This window comes from Dermacentor andersoni, chromosome 6 (genome assembly GCF_023375885.2).
Source record: "Dermacentor andersoni chromosome 6, qqDerAnde1_hic_scaffold, whole genome shotgun sequence".
Classification (NCBI taxonomy): domain Eukaryota; kingdom Metazoa; phylum Arthropoda; class Arachnida; order Ixodida; family Ixodidae; genus Dermacentor; species Dermacentor andersoni.
The window spans coordinates 92,392,578-92,412,961 of record NC_092819.1 but is presented as its reverse complement, the minus strand read 5'-3'; the positions used below and the strand labels follow the sequence as shown (position 1 = coordinate 92,412,961).

Sequence of the window (20,384 nt, the reverse complement as noted above, 5' to 3'; positions counted from 1 at the left end):
GGGAGCAGGGATCAATGCGGCCCCGATAGATCGGCGCCAAACCCGCACGCGACGTTGGATCGTCGCCGGTTCCGCGACCGCCGAGTACAGCGCACTGGGACACGATATAGTGCCCTCGAAACGTCGGCTCCAAGCTCGTTGGTTCGCTGCTGATCAATCCACCACCATACGTAGCGCAAGAGCAAGTCTTTCCCAGCGACTGCGTTTATTTCCATCCGCCCACATGTGCGCCGTCCTCCCCTAAACCTTTCGAAAAAAAAAAAAAAAAAGCCTCAGCACATACGTTATCTTAATTTCCCCTACTATGGCAGTACATCAAGTACCGCTACCTGCCGCGCCCTTGTCGGCCAACCCTCAACAAATACTCTTCTCCGCTGTCAAATAATTTGTTGCGCGTCCCGCCAGCTAAGTTCGTCGCGCCAACTTCTTTCCGAAGCATGTCCAAGTGAGGACAGAGAAAGCAGGAAGCGTACTGACAGACCAGCAGCTACGATTATGTGCTGGTCGGGGCTGCGCGAGAACGCGGCACACGCCTTGTGCTGCGTGGAGTTTCCTACGATGCTCGCTAGGACTTCCGGCGCTTGTGTCAACGGTAGCTGCAAGCGTGGTGGCTCAGCCAGCATGATAATGATGGGTGTACTACGTACACTATGCCAAAACTTCTTCCTGGCTTCAAACGGCTTCGTGACTTCGCAAATTGACCCCTTTGAAACAAAGCACCGTGTTATAAGTACAGAGACTCCCAATGAATGCGCATGCTTGTAAAGACTTACTCGCTTGCCGCGTTACGAAAACTATGACCTCCCGGAAACTTAGAAAGCTAGAGCATAAAACGGAACGCCCGAAGTACACAAGCACCGAGATCAAATGAATCCGTGTACTACGAATCATTCCCACGGCAATCTGAACGATCGCAGCACCGGCGTTTCTCCTTGGGAATTTTGCAGGAAACTCTGCGGTGGCCCCTAACCGCACACGTGACGCCAGAGATGGTCTGCACTCAACAAGCGCAACACCCGGCGCACAGCGATGCGCCGCCGGCAAGGAAGACGCAACGACGTCGATCAACCAACTGCCTCCTCATTTCCCGCACGACAGGCGCACCGCAAGTTTCCAACAACCCCGCTAACCTACGCCTAATCGCCGTTCTCATCGCTCATCCTAAAATCGTCATTAGGCGGACGGAACCATGAAGGAAGCGGGGGAAAGAAGGGAGGAGGCGGAGCAGAAGGGAAAACGGGGGCAATGACGACACCAGATGAGGTGGAGAGGGAAGGAGAAAATAGGGACAGAAAAGCGGAGAGGCCAATGCACGCTGCAAATGCGCTCCGGCAAAACGGATTTCGCCGCCTTTTTTTTTTCTCCCCTTTCTCCCCAGTTTCCTCTCCCTTCAGCTAGACATCGCCCGCTGATCGCACATCGCATTTCCAGCGATCGTGGTCGGAGCTCCGCCGCGTCTCGCCTCGAAACCCGCCATACAACAGCGTCTTCCGCTGCTGCTCACTACAACACGCCGCGGTCGTTTCACTTTATTAGTTTCGTTTGCTCTTTCATTTTTTTTTTTCTCGGTGAGAAAGATTGCAAGAGAGACGATGTGGTACACAAAATAGTGAAAACGGTGTTACTGGCGCTTTACGAGCAGCAAAGCAGGAGGCGTAAACGGAAATCAAAAGTACCGATAAACGAGCTAAGTTCATGAAGCAAATGACTTCCCCAAGGTTGTCGAGCGCGCGCACCGATCAGAGGCGAGGTCCTTGGCTGACTGTAGAGGAGAGCAAGCCAAAGGGAGCATAGGTCGGCAGTGCATCTTGGAGAGAGAGAGAGATAAAGAGAGAGAGAGGCGTAAACGTAAGAGAGAACAGGAGACGTAAACGAGCACATAGGGTGAGAGAGAGAGGAAGAAAGAAAAAAGAAAGCGCACCACGACAAATCCTCGATTTTCTCGGGGTCCATTAAAAACACATCTGAAACGCATCTCGAGACGAGGAAGAAATTAAGCCCGGCGATCAAGCCGGTTGCGCAGCACGGCGGACACCGGCAATGCACGCGGGAGAGAGAGAGAGAGAGACAGAGAGAGAGAGAGAGACTGTACCAAGAAAAAATAAAAGGAGGGGAAGAGGAACTCTGGATGATGAAAGGAGCGATGCAGCAAGACATACACTTAACTACCTAGCGTACGCGCGTATGAAACGTGCCTGTATGGTGTGTGTCTCTTACGCAACCAGTTGGCTCGAACTATAACCTAATCTCCCGCGTGTACGACTGGTCATCGAGGACCCGCAGAGAGAAGCGCACGCAACCCGCTGCTTACAGATCCCGAGTTAACCCGGTTCGCTTTCGTCGCGACCAGAAATGCGCGCTGCGCTGCAGGAAACGCAAGAAACCACTTGAACGCATTCGTTCGTTTACATACAGACCACATAGAAAATTTGTGCAGCTGTTCGAGGTGCCACTGGGCAAAAATAACGTTACTGAAAGACCCCCACACAGCTGCTGGCAAACAGGACTGCACACTGCGCGTAAGCGCGTGGTCTCACTTTGCGCTATCAGCCACTATCACGGGAACGCATCTTAGCTCGTCAAAAACCCTCTTCGCATGTACACAAAAGAAATGAAGGGGGATGGGGGGGGGGGGATTGGTGACGTCGCGAGTGCACACCATAAAGCCAGCCCGCTAAGCATTCCGAATCGCTGTCGCTCTATTGCACCGCAATGCGCAGAACTAAGGCGCTCTCTCCGACTGGCGCGATAAGAACGCAGAGAAACGGTATCAACTGACACACAAGGAGCATAGAGAAACGGCTCACAGCGTCGCCGCTGACGGAATGAACCCCGGCGAAGTGAAAAAAGAGAAGAAAGAAAAAGAGAAAAGCGCGGCGACGTCTTAAGCCGCCGATAACATCGCGTCCTCTATAACGGCACGCGTCAAGGTCGACGGGGAATTAAAAAGGCAACGCCAGTCAAAGCGGAAGAAGAGAATCCACCCCCACCCCCCCTTATCTACAGGCTTAGTGTAAACTAAACGTGCGCGCACTGACCTAGGAGGTAACGGCCGAAAGCAAACAGCGTGCGCAGATAAGCTGCTCGAGCATACTGGACAACATTGCCGTTATCTTATCGACGCACATTAGCCATCACGCCAGAGAAACGCGAATAGCAAAACGGACCCGATACTCGCAAGCGCCGCCGATGTGTTCAAGTGTGACAACGCGAGCAAATGCGTTCGAACAGACCAGCAGTACACTCCTCCTCCCACACAGTTTGCCAGCAAGTCGAAGGTTCTAATTTCGCTTCCCCTAAAGTGCGTGCGACAGGGCCAACAGATGCGGCGCGACTGCAATAATAACCACAGCTACTGTAATACAAACGTTCACCGACCAGCGATCAATAGACAAAGCTCATTTCGTTCTGCCGTATCAACTCGATGGTCTATCGTCACGCTCGGTGCATAACTTCTGGCATCGCACCAATCTGTGTTTACCGGGGCAAGGGCTTCCCCCCAGCATTAACGATCTTCTGCCAGACAAGCTAAACGACGCATTCGAAAGTGCCTGAGGCCAGCCGTGTTTCGATATCTGCGCTGCGACTTTGCCAACCCAGCTTTGCAGACACAGATCTTCGACGTACATCGGTTTGCCACCACGTCGGGAACAGCCTTCAAACATCAACTCTGTAAAAGTTTCTCTCCATCTCTGTCTCTCACTTTCTAATTTTGCAAGTCACCTGCCTGCATGATATTCGGGGACCCCGAGACTGGAGCACCTCCTCTGTGGCTGTCCATCCTTGGCGCCAGAACGTTGCATAGTCATCACCACCTACAGTCGCCACGGCCTTCCAACAGCCAGAGACTGACGTGCGCCCCCAGCGCCCCCTGCGCTGCAAAACCTGCTGCAGTTTGCAGATGCAACTGGGATTGCCACCTTGTGAGCGCCCGTGAGAACGCTAGACCCTTTGGCGAGGACCGCCACCTGTCCTCTTCTGCACGTAGTGGAGTCTACTACCCTTCGTCCTCTATCCCCTTCCCACTCCCCTGACGAGACTTTCCCGGGCTCCCTCAAGGGTTGCAGACCTAAGCGTCATTTCATCCTATAGATCGCTATAATCAATTCATTTCACTGCGCACTCGCCGCTACAGCGCACCGGATACTTCCGAATCGCTTTCCTTGGACGACGCCTAAACGCACGGAATACGCATCGTACAAGACCCGCATGAACATGTTGTGGCAACCGATAACCCCACACACGCAGTGGCCGTGGCTGCACGCTTGCCACAAGGTGTCTTAGTGGGAGATACAAACTATTCCACAAACAACCCACGCGAACACAGAACGCGGAAAATTTAGCTCCAAAAAGGCAAAATAAATAAAGGGGGAAGAAGGAAAGGCAGAATAGATTAACCAATCGTTTCAACTCGGCCACCCTATAGGCGTCAGATAAAAGCGTTCTTTCGCGCTGAACCTCCAATCTTCTCAGCTCCAGGACGAAATTATCCGGACGTTCAAACACCTCCCTCAACACACCTCAATCTTGTAGACGACAGCCTGAAAGAACCGCTTGCGTCCGACAGTGGGCACAAAGGTAAACGCGACTTCTCCGATCCGCGTTAAAAACCCTCGAAACGACCTCGTCTTCCGATAGGCCACACACAAACACACAACCGAACCTAACAAAAGGAAGAGAAACAACTACAGCCGACACGAGACAAACGAGGAGGCGCCCACAACGCAAATGAAAAAGGCAATGCGCCCGAAGGTGAAAGACCAACGAATAATAGAAGGAGAAAAAAAAAAAGAATGTGAGGCGGAGCAGGGTGGAACGTGGCACACGCCGCTCCCGTGACTCTCATTTATAGTACCAACCACAAAGTGCCCCGCCGTTTTCTCCTCGGCGCGGCGGTACTTTCTTTGCTCGTTTCTGCTGTTATTTATTTTTCCTAGGGTGGTGCTGCTGCTGCTCCGGCCGTTTCTTGCGCGGACTCGCTCTCATTCCGGCCTTTCCTTCCCCGCCGTGGCTCATCCATTTTTATTTCCTGTTGTGTTTATCCGACCGCAAGCGAGGCGGCCCTTTCTGTTTTGTGTCGACACTCGTTCAGTGTCACGGCCGAAAGAACTACGGAGGGAAGGGCACAGGCCAACGACGCTCTCCCTCTCAATCCACTCACCCTCCGCAATCGTGTGTCTCTTCTTCATTCACGCTTCCATCGGGCCCCTTTCATTCATTCAGACAGCGCTTCGTTTAGGCGCGCCCGCCCCCGCCCGCCATGCCTCGCTTATTTCCTGATCATGATCTCTAATGGCATTTCCTCTCAAACGGAGTTTCATAGCTCATATCTCCGAACTGGTGCCATCATTTCACAATCACTTCAGTTTCAGGTGCATTTTTGAGAGCAAACCTTTCAACAATTTAGCGTTGCCACGCGCCATAGCACTATGAAAAATATTCCTAGCGATATTGCGTCGATAGGTGGATCTGCGAAATTTCAGGAACAGTTGCAACTTATCATGTCGTTTGGATTTCGTATAACGATTCTTGTTTCCCTATCACTTGTTCTGCGCTTGCGTAACCTTTTTCTTCCAATATATATATATATATATATATATATATATATATATATATATATATGCATGCTTGTGTGAACAACTTTTGCACTTCCTGAATTTCTTTTGTATTTATTACATTCTCTTTACTTTCTTGTATCGCCCCCCACTCCCTTTCCATACCGTATGCTCATTTGGGAGCTGTAGGGTAACATCAATAAATAGATGGATAAATAAATATACCTTGCAAATTCGCCGGCAACAATTTAAAATGCAATATGTGCCGCGAAGTAATTAGGAAGTTCATCAATGTTTTTAATTATTTCCCAAATGTGTTTCAATTTTTCGTGCAAGTAATGCCCGCTTCCCTCAACAATCCAACTCAAGAACCGGAATCATGTTATCCGCAACAGGCGATTTTTTTCAAAATTTGGAAAGTGATCACCCCGTATAATGTGAGACCAACTGTTCAAAGTGCGTTCCACATTCGCCGCCTTGGCCATGAGTGGCGCTGGCTAAGACTGCTAGGGCTAGATCTATTAGCCCCGAGAACGGCCAGAAGGGGCGCTGCGAGCGCCGTTGGAACGACGTCATGGCAAGGATTCGCGCCTCTCCGTCTGCTACAGTTCGGGCTGCGTCTGGGCGCCTTCTGCAGTGTTTCCTCTTGTTCCATGTGCTGGTGCACTTATCGTAGTGCTATCAAATGTACTTTTACGATGTCGCCGTTCATCGAACCATTTAATGAAAGATTTTATTTCCTAGACGACATATTTTTCAAAGGCAACGCTACGGTGCCGGCCAACGGAGCACAGTCCAGAGCGGCGAGGGCTCTTTATGCACAGTTCTACACTTCGCAACGGTAGCTCATGTGGGTAATAAAACCATAAATGCAAACATACAGTACAGAACAATCCAGTTAAGCGACCACACTCGCCGTGGTGCAACAAGCATGTAACAAACGCTGGCTATGTATGACTTCTACAGCATTTATTTTCATCTTAACCCGCCAAAGCTCATTTTCTCACGGCGAGCTGTTCATGACAAAATAGCGATATTTTTTTTTTTTCAATTATTCACAGAAACAGTCGGGATTAGCACGAGGACTGAACACTGCAGTCTAGATTCTGCCGGCGCCGTTTGCCTTTTGAACTGCTTCTCAATATGAAGCCGCTCTTCACCGGTTAATTCAAAGCGGCGGTGATCTGAAGTAAAGCTAATTGAGGATTTAAACTTTGTCACGCAAAAAAAGCGTGGGCCAATGTTTATTCCATTTTCAGTGCTACACGCTCTACTCAGTTCCAACGATTTACAGGTGCTTGTTGCTTGGAGGACCGTTGTGACTGATCTGTTTGGTGAAACTGACACGGCCGCTCGGCGCAACTTTTTGGGCGAAATATGCCCTTTAGAAAATATGCCTGCAGCGAGCAAGTGACCGAAGCTTCATTCTTTAGTGGTACAACACATATTGAAAATTTTAGCATTCACCGAAGTAAGTAAAAAATCAATTCATACGAGGCTTTCATATAGTGTCTAATTACTAATGAGCCAGGTACACGAGGCGGTCTTTCATGGACTGAGGCAGCGAACGGTTCTCAGTTCGTATAATTAAACACTAGTGTGGTTCAAGACTTCGCCATGCAGATGATAATTAGATTTTCCTCTTCCAGGCCGCCGAAGCTGTGCTCTAGTGCCTCGAGTATATTACAGGCATTCCAACTGGCGCTGTAGAGAGCTGCTTCAGGCTTTCAATTCGAAGTTTCGCGAACAATGCCTGCCTCGCCAAAACGTCATAAAGAGATGGTCGGTTACTTCCATTGCGGGAGGTGTCGGCCATATTGTCGATAAAGACCGCTTCAGGCCACTATGAAACATTGCATGGCTTGTAATGGCTAGGCTCTAGATCTTAACTACGAACCTTTTCTTTCGGGTGATTGCTATACACACACAATGCGCAGTCATGTTAACAGCCATGTAGAATGCTTTTTTTTGTGTGTGGCTGTTTCCGAGAAAGGCGAAAGTAATAGCTTTTTTTTTTTTTAAGGAAATGCACGCCTAACTCTTTCTTTTACGTATTATTGCGGAGCATAGATTTGAGTAGAACCACCAGAGCAATAAGAACCTTGATGAAAGCTTCGCAGGCAGTACCCTATTCTAACATACTGATTTATATGTAAATTGGACACCAAATACCAATATTGCTGGTCCGTGTAAATGGAATGTCTACCATAACTGAGTACTAAAGGAATGTTACGTTTGGAGCGAAGCATCGAACTGAAATTTTCCCTCCTGAATCTGCAGGCGTGTTTTTTGCGCAAGACAGTAAGTAAGACGTCTAGTAAGGATAGGGTCAACCATAATGCGTAGGAAGCATTCCTGTTCAATGCTCCTTTACGAATATGGAGAAGAAGGAACGTTGCACAGTGTTACGCTAGGCGTGACGCACCCAGTGCAAATGCGGTCATCGAAAACCCTGCTGTTACGATTGGCGTGAAACACCCAGTACAAATAGGGCTATTGAAAAACCATGCCTAATCGGAAAGCGCAGGGTAGATCCCAAATTCCTATGGGTGTCTCAGGTGGTTCCCGGTCCGGCTGACGACCCACATTGATTACGGGCCCCTGTGTGTGTGCGCGGAATAAGGGGAGTGGGACGCTGCCCTTCGTGAACTGAGCAAGTCAAAGGGAGGCCGTCCTTCCTCGAACCAAGCGGGACCCACGAGTTACCGCCAGCGGCCGACAGGACTCAGTACATACCATGTAACGTTGACGTGAGCAAAATCCCGCCTACGACATTAGCGGGCCTATTTAGGCTGCCCCGCAATGTATCTTTTTGTATTTTCTTTCCTACTTCCTCCCTGGACTAGTGGCCCAACCACGGGACCTCAAATTTATTTTAGTCTATAAGGTTTCTCTCTCCCTCTATTACCATGGAATAAACAGTTCAAGTTTCGCACTAGAAATCGCGTCGCCCCTGTTTGGTAGTGATGGTCTCCCGGACGCCTGCAGCCTGCCGACAACGCCACGCTACCCAGTAGCACAGAGTTTTAGCTTGTCCCTTATTCGGGTAAACGCAGGCGGACTGGGCGTTGCGGCGGAGGTGTAAGCGCGAGCGGTCTGCACGGTGCAGGTACCTGGTGGCACAAAAAAAAAAAAATGGGGTTTTACGCGTCAAAACCACTTTCTGATTATGAGGCACGCCGTAGTGGAGGACTCCGGAAATTTCGACCACCTGGGGTTCTTTAACGTGCACCTAAATCTAAGTACACGGGTGTTTTCGCATTTCGCCCCCAGCAAAATGCGACCGCCGAGGCCGGGATTCGATCCCGCCACCTCGTGCTCAGCAGCCTAACACCATAGCCACTGAGCAACCACGGCGGGCCTGGTGGCACAGTGCTCAAACAGACAAACACAGCTAATATTGCGGTAAGCAAGTGTACTCTACTTCGCTGCTGGTGTAAATCTTCGGCAGTGGCGCAATCGCGTTGCTGACGAAAATTTGCCCCAACAGCAAAGTAAAACAAACCTGGCCGCTGTAATATTAGCTGTGTTTAAGCTCTGCGCCACCAGGTGACTGCACCATGCAGGCCGCTCACGTTTACACCTCCGCCCCAACGCCCAGTCCGCCTGCGTTCACACAAACACCGGACAAGCTAAATGCCTCTATTAACGCCGGTGGAGGTTCAAGTAACCAGCGTCGAAACAAGAGGAATGTCTATCCCTTATCGCAAGTTTGTGTGTGCGCTCTCAACCCTATCGAAATGTACCAACCAGCCCTAGCTTTCACACTTGCCATGCGAGTTGCAATCAAGTGGCATTATCGCAGAAGTTCTGTTCACTTCGGTCCAACAAACCGTAAAAAATGATGTAGCCACCAGTATACGTCGGCAGGAGCGCCATCCAGGTTAACTAAAATCACAATAACGTTAACGTTCATGCATCTGACCTTAACTCCCCGCGATGTCTCATAATTGTAACCGGGAGCCGTGGTTAAAATGACGGCGCGCTTAAGTTAGCGATAATACAGCAGTTAATACAGAAGCACCAGAATTATGCTAGCAAGTAGACAGCAGGAAAATGAAGAGTTGGAGCGCGTAGCTACCAACAACGCTTCGAAAAGTCGGCGAATGCTTGGCATGCAATAAGAATTAACAATAAACGAGCATTCATAAAAATAAAGAAAGCAAGGACGCATGGGCGTAACACGCACCAGCTGCCTCGCAAGTCGTTACGCGGCGCCAAACGTGCGGCCTCGTCCTCCTCCGCCCCCCCCCCCCCCCACACACACACGAACGCCGCAGCGTTTTCGTAAGGGTGGCACAAAGACGAGAGTTGCAAAGAGAAAAATGCCCTGGACTGCTGCCAAGACGTTGATTCACCTCCACGCACGTGGTCCCGACATCGCGGCTCCCTTGAGCGTCGACAGCCCCTGTCCGGGACACGCTCCGACGAGCGCAAAGCAAGCAGCGAGTGGGAAAACCGCGCCAAACGAAACGGCCAGTGCGAATCTTGCGAGTCGTCTACTGCGCAACACAAGCGAACAAGCAGGCAGAGAGCGAACTAAGAGCACGGCTGGATGGGGGGCACCCTCGCGCAGCAATATTGAAGGGGCGCTAAATGTAATGAAGAAATTACTCCAGACTGGCAAGTAGCCACTCCCACAACACATTTTCGGAGCGAAAAGAATTCTTCGTCGTCATACGACTATTCTGCGTCCACACGAAGGCTCTCCCAGCCGTCTGTAATTACACCAGTCTTGCGTCACCTTATTAGCAGAAAAGGGAGAGGGGGGAGCTGAATGCTACTAAACTACTGGACGTCAGAGCTTGGCGGTACATTTGCTTATTTTGCGACACGCATTTCTGTAAAGTAGGAAGCACACAACGGCTGCCTGCCATGTTTGAACATCTCGTATGCTTTCGAATACCGCTGAGCCAACTGTACGGATATAACAGTATAACGTGGATGTGCAGTCAGGGGGGAGCGGCCAGTGAGGCGTTTCTATCGGCATAACGGCAGCGGCGGCAGTGGATGCGGTGGTTCGTAAGAGTTGGCTTCCATCACCACTGAGGCTACAAAACCACTTTGGGTCGACACGAGTTGGCAAGTTGCGAGAAATGTCCGAAATGCGTTCCAATACTTCTGCTCGAATCTGTGTGTTACTTATCTGTCAAAGTACTGACACCAAGCTTGGTCAGTATCGGAAAACACGCATACTCCTCCCGCCCCCGCTCCTTCCCCGCTAAAAAATAAAAGTACAACAAAGCTGGTGCGGGCGTTAGACGGCGTTACACAACGACCACCACCAGAAGCTACGTACGTCAAGCGCAGGTACCTCATTGAATTAAATTAATGTTTAAAAGTAACTTACGTCAGAAAATTCCTAAAATACGTCTTACACACAACCTGCACGCATAATAGCATCGGACAGAATTCGAATATAGGAGAAAAGATAATTCTGTTACGCGGAAACTCAAACACAAACCCCTTTTCCAGCTGCCGTTTTTAGGGTGAGCACGTCACGAAAAAAAATCTGACCAATTAGAGGTTTAAACAGCGTCGCTCTAGAAAGCTTTCCAAAGATCTGGCGGCCCGGCAGAACTCTGGGCTCTCGTCAGTTTCTCCGGTGTCGACCCACCAGATCCATCCCAGCACCACCTACGGCCAAGTGCAGCGATTGGGTAACGCTGCTCACGTACTGGTATAACGACCGCAGCGCCAAACATACCCCTTTCACGTACAGTCACTCGCACCGCTGTTGTTTTCACGAACGCCTCACCGACTCGCCTCAACTCTCTCTTCTTCCCTCCGCTATTAAAGCCGTACACGAAAGTCTACGGCGCACACGCAGCGACATCCGAGCCGTTACGTCAGAGTGCTACGACGCGCCCCTAAGCCTGCTCTCTCTACTGGTACACACTGCCCGGGTAGCGGGGGAGCGATCTCCGAGTGTCGTTTTAGCTGCCGCCGCCGCTACCTGCTCGTGCCCTCCCAAAAGCGTCGTCGTCGTCAGCGCTGGCTATTAGGAGTGCCATTAAATGCGGGGCGACGGACGTCCGAGGGCCGTGCTGGCGGCACGGGCCAATTAGCGGACCCGCGCGACGACGAGCCTAATTAATACGTGCGTTCGGCGCATTCTGCGCGCGCCGTCCCGCCGTCCGAGAGAGACTCTCGTTCTTCCGCACGTGCGCACACATCGCAACATTATCGCAGGAATACGATATCAAAACAAAAGAAGAAAGAAAAACGCGAGGGCACCGAAAGAAGAAAGTCGAAGGAGGGACGGGCGTTCGCGGAAGCGTCGCAACTGAAGCAGGCGATAGATACGGCAGCCACGAACATCGCCGGAGTTTCCGAAAGACGGGCTGAGAAAACAAAACATGAAAGAAACACGAAAACGGCCCACGTGGGCGAGCGAGAAGTTGCGCCGCACGCCGGTCACTAATTCGCTGGGGCACTGGAGCGTTACATAATCGGGGGAGAATGAATTGGAAAAACGAGCGCGCAATACACTCTTCCCCTTTTGACTCTCCCCTTCAACCTCTGCCCTTCCCGCGCGCCATCGAAAGCGCCCGTCTCTTTTCCACGCGCGCGTCGTTGCGAGACCTCGCGCCGGAGGGGTCACGATCACGAGGGTTTCCTACCAATATCGCTAGGGGGAACTATGGCGCTGCGATCGAGCAGCTACTGGATGCGCCCTAACAGCTACCGCGAGAACGATGGGTAGTGTATGGATTCGGCTTAGCTTCGTGCTCGTGACTTCAAATGTTCTTGCGTAACATTACCTAGCACGCTCTATCATTCCGAATTTCAGAACGATGACGATTGATTCTTTTATTTTTTCTAATGATGGCGATATCTTGCGTTTATAACGTAGCATTCTGTCGAAAACGATCGATTCGCGAAGTCAAAACGACGTTTGAAAACCCTGAAGGACGAAGTTTCGGGAAGTCCGTGTATTATACCGAACAACGTTCGCGTGCTCTTATTTAACCGCCATATTCGCAGTCCCACAGACGGGAGCGCCACATTTCTCAGCGTTTTTTGTATGAAACCCTGCACGATAACACGTGTTATTTCTCTCCTCGGCAGAAAACTTTCGTTATGCTGAACTGGCTAAAAGAAAAAGCAGAGCGAGGGAAGAGTCATCAGCTCGACAGACACTCACGTCGCTAGAGGGGGGCGTGCCGCAATAGGTTCTGAGTGAAGGACTCACTGACGTAAGAGACGATCTCTCTCTCTCTTTCTCTCTCTCTCTCTCTCTCTCTCTCTCTCTCTCTATATATATATATATATATATATATATATATATATATATATATATATATATATATATATATATATATATATATATATAGCACTCCCAGGGTCAGTTGTAGTAGATAAACCTAAGTACCCCAGAAAGTCCATGGGAAAACGGCTCCACGGTAGTTCAGTTGGTAACAACATCGCACGCGTAATGCGAAGACGTGGCTCGTACCCCACCTGCGGCCAGTCATTTCAATTAATTTATCATTTTTTAATTCAACTAGTAAGTACAAGAAATATTCCCTATGATGTCCTTGGTGTCTTTGTTGGCTTCCTACGATATGACTTATAAAAATCGGACCCCTCGGTCTCCCTTCTCGTGCATGCGCGCGCGTGTCATCACTCAGATCACCAAGCCTGGCGATGCTGCAGTAGACCGCATTCGACAAGCATGAGACCGGTCGACAGTGCATGCTCGAATGTCCACCCTTCGTGTAATGTCCTACATGGACCCTTGAGCTATCAATAAATAAAAAAAAAACTAATCTCGGCCTCGCCTTAGAATTCTAATTTCGCGCACCCCCCGTTCCCGGAATTAAAGTAAAACTAATACAACGGCTCCGGCGAAAGACAAAAAGAAAACGCTCCCATTTTAAAGGCGCAATAAATGGCAGCCGCTTTGTTCCCTCACTTTCGGCGGGTCACGAAAGGGAAGAGAAAAACAAAGAGACACGGCCAAGATTTCCTAATTTCTACAATCTATACGACAGGCGGCCGCGCGCCCGATTGGAAAATACGTAACAATGGACGTGCGGCCGCGCGCTTTTCAAGCAGCCGACTCTAAAACGGAAACATGAAAATGCAGCCGTTTTCTCGGCGAGCGCTCACGAGCGAGCCGAGTGTTTTAATTAAGGGTCGGGACAACGGAGTCCTAGGTTTGCTTCACTCGTGGTTAACTGCGAGGAGCCGCTGAAAGCTGCGGTCAGCACGAATCAGCGAGCCGTCGTCGCCAATTCCAATCTCGTTTGCTCGACGTTGGCGAGCGACATTTCTCGATAAAGGCAGCCGGTGATCGCCGACTACGTAGCGTCGCAGTTAACCTTAACCACAGAACGCTCTCCTTAACGCGACCCGACAGCTGCGTCATCCAATCGCATCGGTATTAGGGGTCGGGGGAAGAGTCACTCCGCGGAGATGTGCACGAAAGGCTAACGAGGATTACAGTGCGACGCATACGAACGTGATGAATTCCAGGTCCTCGTGGCACCGGTTTCCTGTAACGTCCAAGATTCCCTCCTTTCGCGCCTGATCAATGCAAGGCCCAAACTTTATTATCGTTGTTTTTCTTTGTTTTGCACAGCAAACTGCTTCGATTTTCAGACGCGCTGCAAAAAAAAACATGAGGCGGAACCGTTCCGACAGAAAGATCATGTGCATCAAGCAATATATGAGAGTGTTTTAATTTACTTGGCAGGATGTATTTTTTTAAACAAGAGTTTGAAGACGTCTTACCGCTTAACGTTACTTCTACATTTATTTCTTTTTTTCTTCCTTCCATCGCTCGTTGCACGGTCCCTGCCATTTTTTCTCGAGCTTCTTTGTTATCCTCAAAAGTATTCGCCCCAATACGAAAGTACCGGTAAAATGCAACCATTGCACACACTTCGACGTACACGGACCACCAAATCTGACGGGACGCGCCGGAAACACGGTGCTCAAACACATCCGCGCCTGCTTGCTGTTCAAACAGACGACGCCCGGCTCTTGTCACGCAACAGCGGAGCTAAAATATATCATACGGAGCTTTAGCTTTATGGGCGTCTTGCGCTGGAGTTTGAGGTATAGTAGCGGCGCCTGGTGGCGGCGCGGGAAACGACATTTGGGTCGTACCAGCTTGGGTCGTATTAAGCCCTGGCTGTGGCGAAGCACGTTTCTAGGCCGAGTTTTGCGTCGATTCGCACTTTTTTCTGCCCTGTTGCGAGTGCGAATAGGCTCGTCACTTCTCACAGACCATGCCGACCACGCTGCGAGCTCGCCGCAGCCTATAGTTTAACGAAAACGGACTCTCCGTGAGCCGTAATGCTGGGAGCAGAAGGAATCGGTGACGCCGATCCGGAGAGACCTAGCCCAGCCTCGAAAAGGCGTCACCGTCATTACTTCTGCGTCGTGGGCTGCCATGAACAAGAAGGCCTGAATCCCAACATCAGATTCTACCGTTTTCTTTCAAGGCTTCACGAAGTGGAGCGACGGGCGCGCTGCATAGCTGCAGTTCGTCGCGCTGAGTAAGCGAAACTTCGCGCCATGCTGACTGCTTCGCCTGTCTTGAAGCTTGCTTGATTATCTGCGTTCTAAATTTCGGTTTTTTGCACCTACAGTCCCGACAGCAGACCGACATAGCAGCAGGCATGGCTGGTAATTCACGATTCGAGACCCGGCCACAGCGATCAATTAACAATTCGACCGATGCGAAGTGGTGAAGTGACCAGGTGTGTGCAAATGACCACAAATGGTCGGGCTGATTCGGTGACAATTCACTACTCCACTACGAGCAGCACAAGTTAGAGAGTTAAATGTGCTCATACTTGACCTCAAGCCAGCATGTTGAGGCAGCGCAGCAAGGTAGTATTGATTACAGCAGACCGATGTTCGAGCGCTGTCATTAAAAGCTGCATCAAGCGAGCTGTGCAAGAGCTCGCGCTGCAGCGCGATTCGCACGTACGTGCGAGCTCACATGCATTGCATCAGTTATTACCATTTACTAAAAGGGACAGATGGCCGCTACTACAACGCAGGCATAACTACTTGTTTAGCGCCATGCAGTCAACAAAGATTGCAGGAGGCCCGCCGTTTCGCGGCATGTCGAAAGACCGCTGCCGTCGCGGCGCGTACGATGGTGCGCTCGAGCAGTTCGTACATCGCGACGCGTACCGTCGTGTGCTCGAGCAGTTCCGTACACATGATGTCTGCTTATAGCTGCTGTGGATTCATTTATAGCAAGCATTTCCTCGCGTTTGTGCGCCTGAATCTAGCAGCGTGCAAACCTTACCTGAAGTTCCACTTCGTACGCGACTCGCTTCACTTGCGATTGACACCGCGCTAAAACTTCGCCGCTTGATTCTTGAACGGCGCACATGTATTCGGCACTGCATAATTTCTTGCCTTTACGCAGCGTGCCACCCCTGAAAAAAATCTTCGGCGCCCGATATTTGCTGCAGGCCGTGATACAACACAACCGAAAGTGGCGGGTCCATATTGTAAACGTGCTTTCCGAAGCAGACGACCGAGCTTGGTACGACCCATTTTTGGACAGAGGGCGCTTTTTATCACCTTTTTAGCAGCGCCCCCTGGGCAATGCAAGAGCCCCATCGCAAACTTCTTACCGTTTACAGAACACCGTATTACCGGAGCCGGGGACGACAGTACAAAAGTAGGCAACGACATCTTGTGACGCTTTGTCCAACTACAAAATGCACTCGAAAAACTTGCGTCGCACGTCAACGAGTGTGCCGTTAGCAACGCTTTACACGAGCAGTTCCGTAGAACAACGTAAGAAACCGCAGCACCGCCTGCTCACTGGTTAAACTTTGCGTCGTGAGGTGACGCTACGAGCGTTGTTGCCGCCTACACTCGTAGAGTTCGTATATTAGCCAATAGCCATATGCGTGCACTTCTAGGGCAACGCTGTTACAGTGAACTAACCCGGTCTTCCACAAACGCTAACACGTTTACGGACAAGCTGACGCTCTAGAAGCTCTATACTCGTCAAAAGAAAATCCCCTCGTCGCGTAAACGCCCTCGCGTCCCCGCTTATCGCAAAGCGCTCGAAAGCCGAGGCCGGCCATCGTACGTTCCGCCCGCGTCACCCGCCGTCACGTGAGAAAAACCGGGAGGGGTCCCGTCAGCGAAGGGCCCTCGACGTCACGGCGACAATTCCTCGCGCCGCGAACGGCGCGCACCTAAACCCAATATACCTGGGCCCTCGCCGACCAGCGTCGCGACAACCCCCTTCACAAACAACAGACACACGCGCAACGGGTGCGGACATTGCGACAGGCCCGCTAATCTCCAGCCGCACGGGAGGGGCGCCCCACGAGTAACGACGTGCGCATAGATAGGCGCGTCAACATGACTGCAGCGACGGCGAATGCCAAAGTGCACGCAGTCCTTCGGAAAGGCAAAGCGAGCGATTGCGGGGAGCCCACGATTGCGGCGATCGCTGTGTGGCGGCAGTCGCGGTGGGAAGGGCAATTATTTCTGAAGAACAGGGAAGGCACTGAGACTGCATTTCCCGGATGACCGGCAGTTGTCTATGGGGACAGAACGTGGAAGATAACAAATAAGGTTGAAAGGGAGCGAGGGGTGTTGCAAAAGAGCGCAAGCAACGCACGACACAAGGAGACAAAAAGAAACAGCGGTATTGGCTAAGGATAAAGTGCACCATCGTTATGCTGGTTGACATTAAACAGAAGCGAAGATTGTTATCTTGTTATCCGACAGCTTTTATGAAACGAGGGTCGAAATCGGCGAGATAACAAATCACTCGATGCCATCAATGCAGAGAATTAAGATTACCGACTGCCACGGTGTGGCATTATTCGATTCGGCGAAGCACCGATCAACGGGCACCAAAACGGTCGTGCGAATAGGGACACCGCCGAGCAAGACGGATATTGCTATTGCCAGCCACTCGGCAAGCGGCCGAAAAAGACGAAGGCAGGATATATATATATATATATATATATATATATATATATATATATATATATATATATATATATATATATATAATATATATATATATATATATATATTATTTTTCTTTTCATTTTCTGTTGTTGGCGCGACCGTGTCGCCCAGGCAGCTTTTTGTAGGAAGCCCTGTGCATTCTCTGACCCGCGCGTGGATTGAGAAGCTTGCTAGGATGGCAGGGGTACGAATACTCCGAAATATGCGGTGCCTCTGTGCAGTCCCGTGTCCATAAATTGCTGACAGTGTATGTGTGCCGACGGCGCCGTATGGCCGACGGCGCCGTATGGCCGACTGCCGTCGTTTCTCCTGTTTGTGAACGGACAATAGAGGCCCCCCACGGACTCGTGGGCGCGCGTGTGCAGAGCGAGGCAATACAAGTGGTGTGGTGCAATACGTGTGGTGCAATCCAAGTGCGCGACCTCTAACAACAGGGGGGAATTAACCATTCCCTCGCCCCTAATTAAAAGGAGGCGCGGCCACGACCTTGGGAGGAGGCGGGATACAATTGGGTGAACTTGATTGGATCGTCACCGATATCTGCCGTTCCGCAACCCAGGGAAATAGGGACAGGACAAATTATTTGAACGCAGGTTTTAGACCGGGCTAGGCAGTCCAGAAGCTGAACCTATGAGCTGCCGAGAAGCGTCGAGGGGCTAGTGCCCTCCAGTATCACCTGGGCTACCTAGCTGCGTCTGACCTGCGAGTTACCAGTTGACGTAAGAGACGACAAACCAACACCTGCAACAAAGCTCACGGTAGTTCCCCTCAAGTAAGCTCAACCTGCTCAAGACGTCAGACCTAAACTCCCGGGAAACACAGCCCAGAAATCGCGTCCACCGCAACAAGATCGGCTTGCCAGCGTTCGTCAGGAAATCTCTGGACTTGCTGCTGCTGCCCGGACATGTGTATGCCATCATTTGTTTTCTTTTGAACTCTGTTTAGTTGACCACCGTTAAGTGTTTTTCTTTTTTTTTTTTTTTTGTAGTGTAAATTTCTATATTTACTGTTGACTGTTCGTTGTATTTATCTTGTCTTCATCATTGATCTGATTAAGTGTTCTTGTGTTTTCTGTGTTTCGTTTAAATTATGTGTCGTCAGTCTAAATACTTCTTTTTCTCTCTATATCCCGACTCTGACTTCTTCACTGTGTTCGCTTAGGTACGGAACGACTAACCACCTTGTATACCCTTGTCCACGACTTTGCGCCAACGGCGAACAAGTGACAAGCCATGACACCGACCTTCCATTGAAATTGTTTTCCATAAACATGCGCCTTTTTAACATAAATATGAATATTTTTCCAAGAGTGATGCACTACAGTGCTTCTTTAACTTTCATTTTTCTTAAATTCTTTGAATTCTCAGTACACTTAAAGCTGGCCAAAGCAGCTCAGCAGAGAAGTGTTAAGGACGCGCAATTAACATCTTATACACACTAAATTTCTCATGCAGATGATGGCGTGGGGTCGATGAGGTTAAAGACCCATTCTTTTAACCTCTCTGTATTCACTTTTCATTCGACGTCTTTGGAATTATTTGAAACATTTTCGGTCTCTTAGACTCACTACATGGCAAATGTTTTCTCTGGAAGACGTATAGAAGCATGCATGAAACTAGCCACCTGTGAAGTCATGCAGTGTCAACCAAACCGTACATACAAAGATCAGCCAACTCTCAGCTTTAAAAATACTACTTTTGAAGCAAACGAACATGAGACTTCGGTAAAAAATAGTAAAAAATGTTATTATTTAGCCTCTACGAAAAGATTAACAGCTTTGTTTTGCAGGAACGCTGTAAATAGACACACCTCTCTTTAGCTAGAATGGTCTGTACCAGAGACTAAAGGAAATATCCACGAGTTTTTCCCCATTTATCTAACAGCAGCCAAGTTTTCAGACACTGTTATACATTGGCTCTGTAGAATAGATGATGGCACGAAACGTAAAATAAATATACCTAAAATGATTGGTGTAACTATGACAATGACAGACAAGCTACAAAAAACTGGAATTTCCCTATCAATTCACAAAAAAATGGTATATATGCATATGCTGCAGAGTTTTATATATAAGAACGAATAATGAAATAGCTTCCCATGAAATCTACAGTGCCTCATCTATACTAGGAAAGCCATTTCGGTTGTTTCAGATGCAAAAGAACATGATGCACTTCAAATTGTGGAGTCTGAATAGCATCACCATTTGGACCCCTTAATCTGCAATAGTCGGACTTGTGCATATGTCGGCGGGCTTCATTTCTAGGACTTGACGCACTACTGCTGTGACAATTTGCACAACGGCATGCACAGACACTGAAAAAATGCGTGCTGTAATATAACCAACCTGGATGTCATACCACTAGCCCAGTTGTGAAAGCACGTTCCTGCTGGCCTGTTTACAGAGCTCACAGCAAAGGTGCAGCAAACCGTTCCAGACAACAAATATCTAAATAACCTTGACTGTTTCTTTACGCGCTCAATGCGACAGTTCTACACCGAGAAACTTGAAGGAGAACAAGTGGCCCGACCTGCTGACAAGCAAAACATAATTGCTCCGCGTGGAACACATACTGTATACAAGCAGCTAGAATTTCAACACAATGGTCATCATTCAATTTTATTTTGCCCGATGTATAACCACATAACACCAAGGCCTTGGGGTTTTTGTGCAAATAACCATTCAGGTAGAAGGCATTAATTTTTCTTTCTTCTTTGCCATCACCCTTCTCACAGCTTTTCCAAACCGAGACGCAAGAAAAAGCTCCTCTAGCCTCTGGTGCAGTGCAAGGGCTGAAATAAAGTATAACTGCTGCACCCTAGACTATCAAAACCATATTCTGTAGCATTAGGCTTCGC

The 20,384-nt window shown here is 49.6% G+C and overlaps 1 protein-coding gene across 2 annotated transcripts in view; it reads right to left on the bottom strand.

Moving 5' to 3' along the window:
* The window catches only part of LOC126522587 (trithorax group protein osa-like), a 179,177-nt gene that overhangs the window by 98,203 nt on the left and 60,590 nt on the right, over positions 1-20,384 (bottom strand). The gene's annotated exons all lie outside the window — the stretch shown is intronic.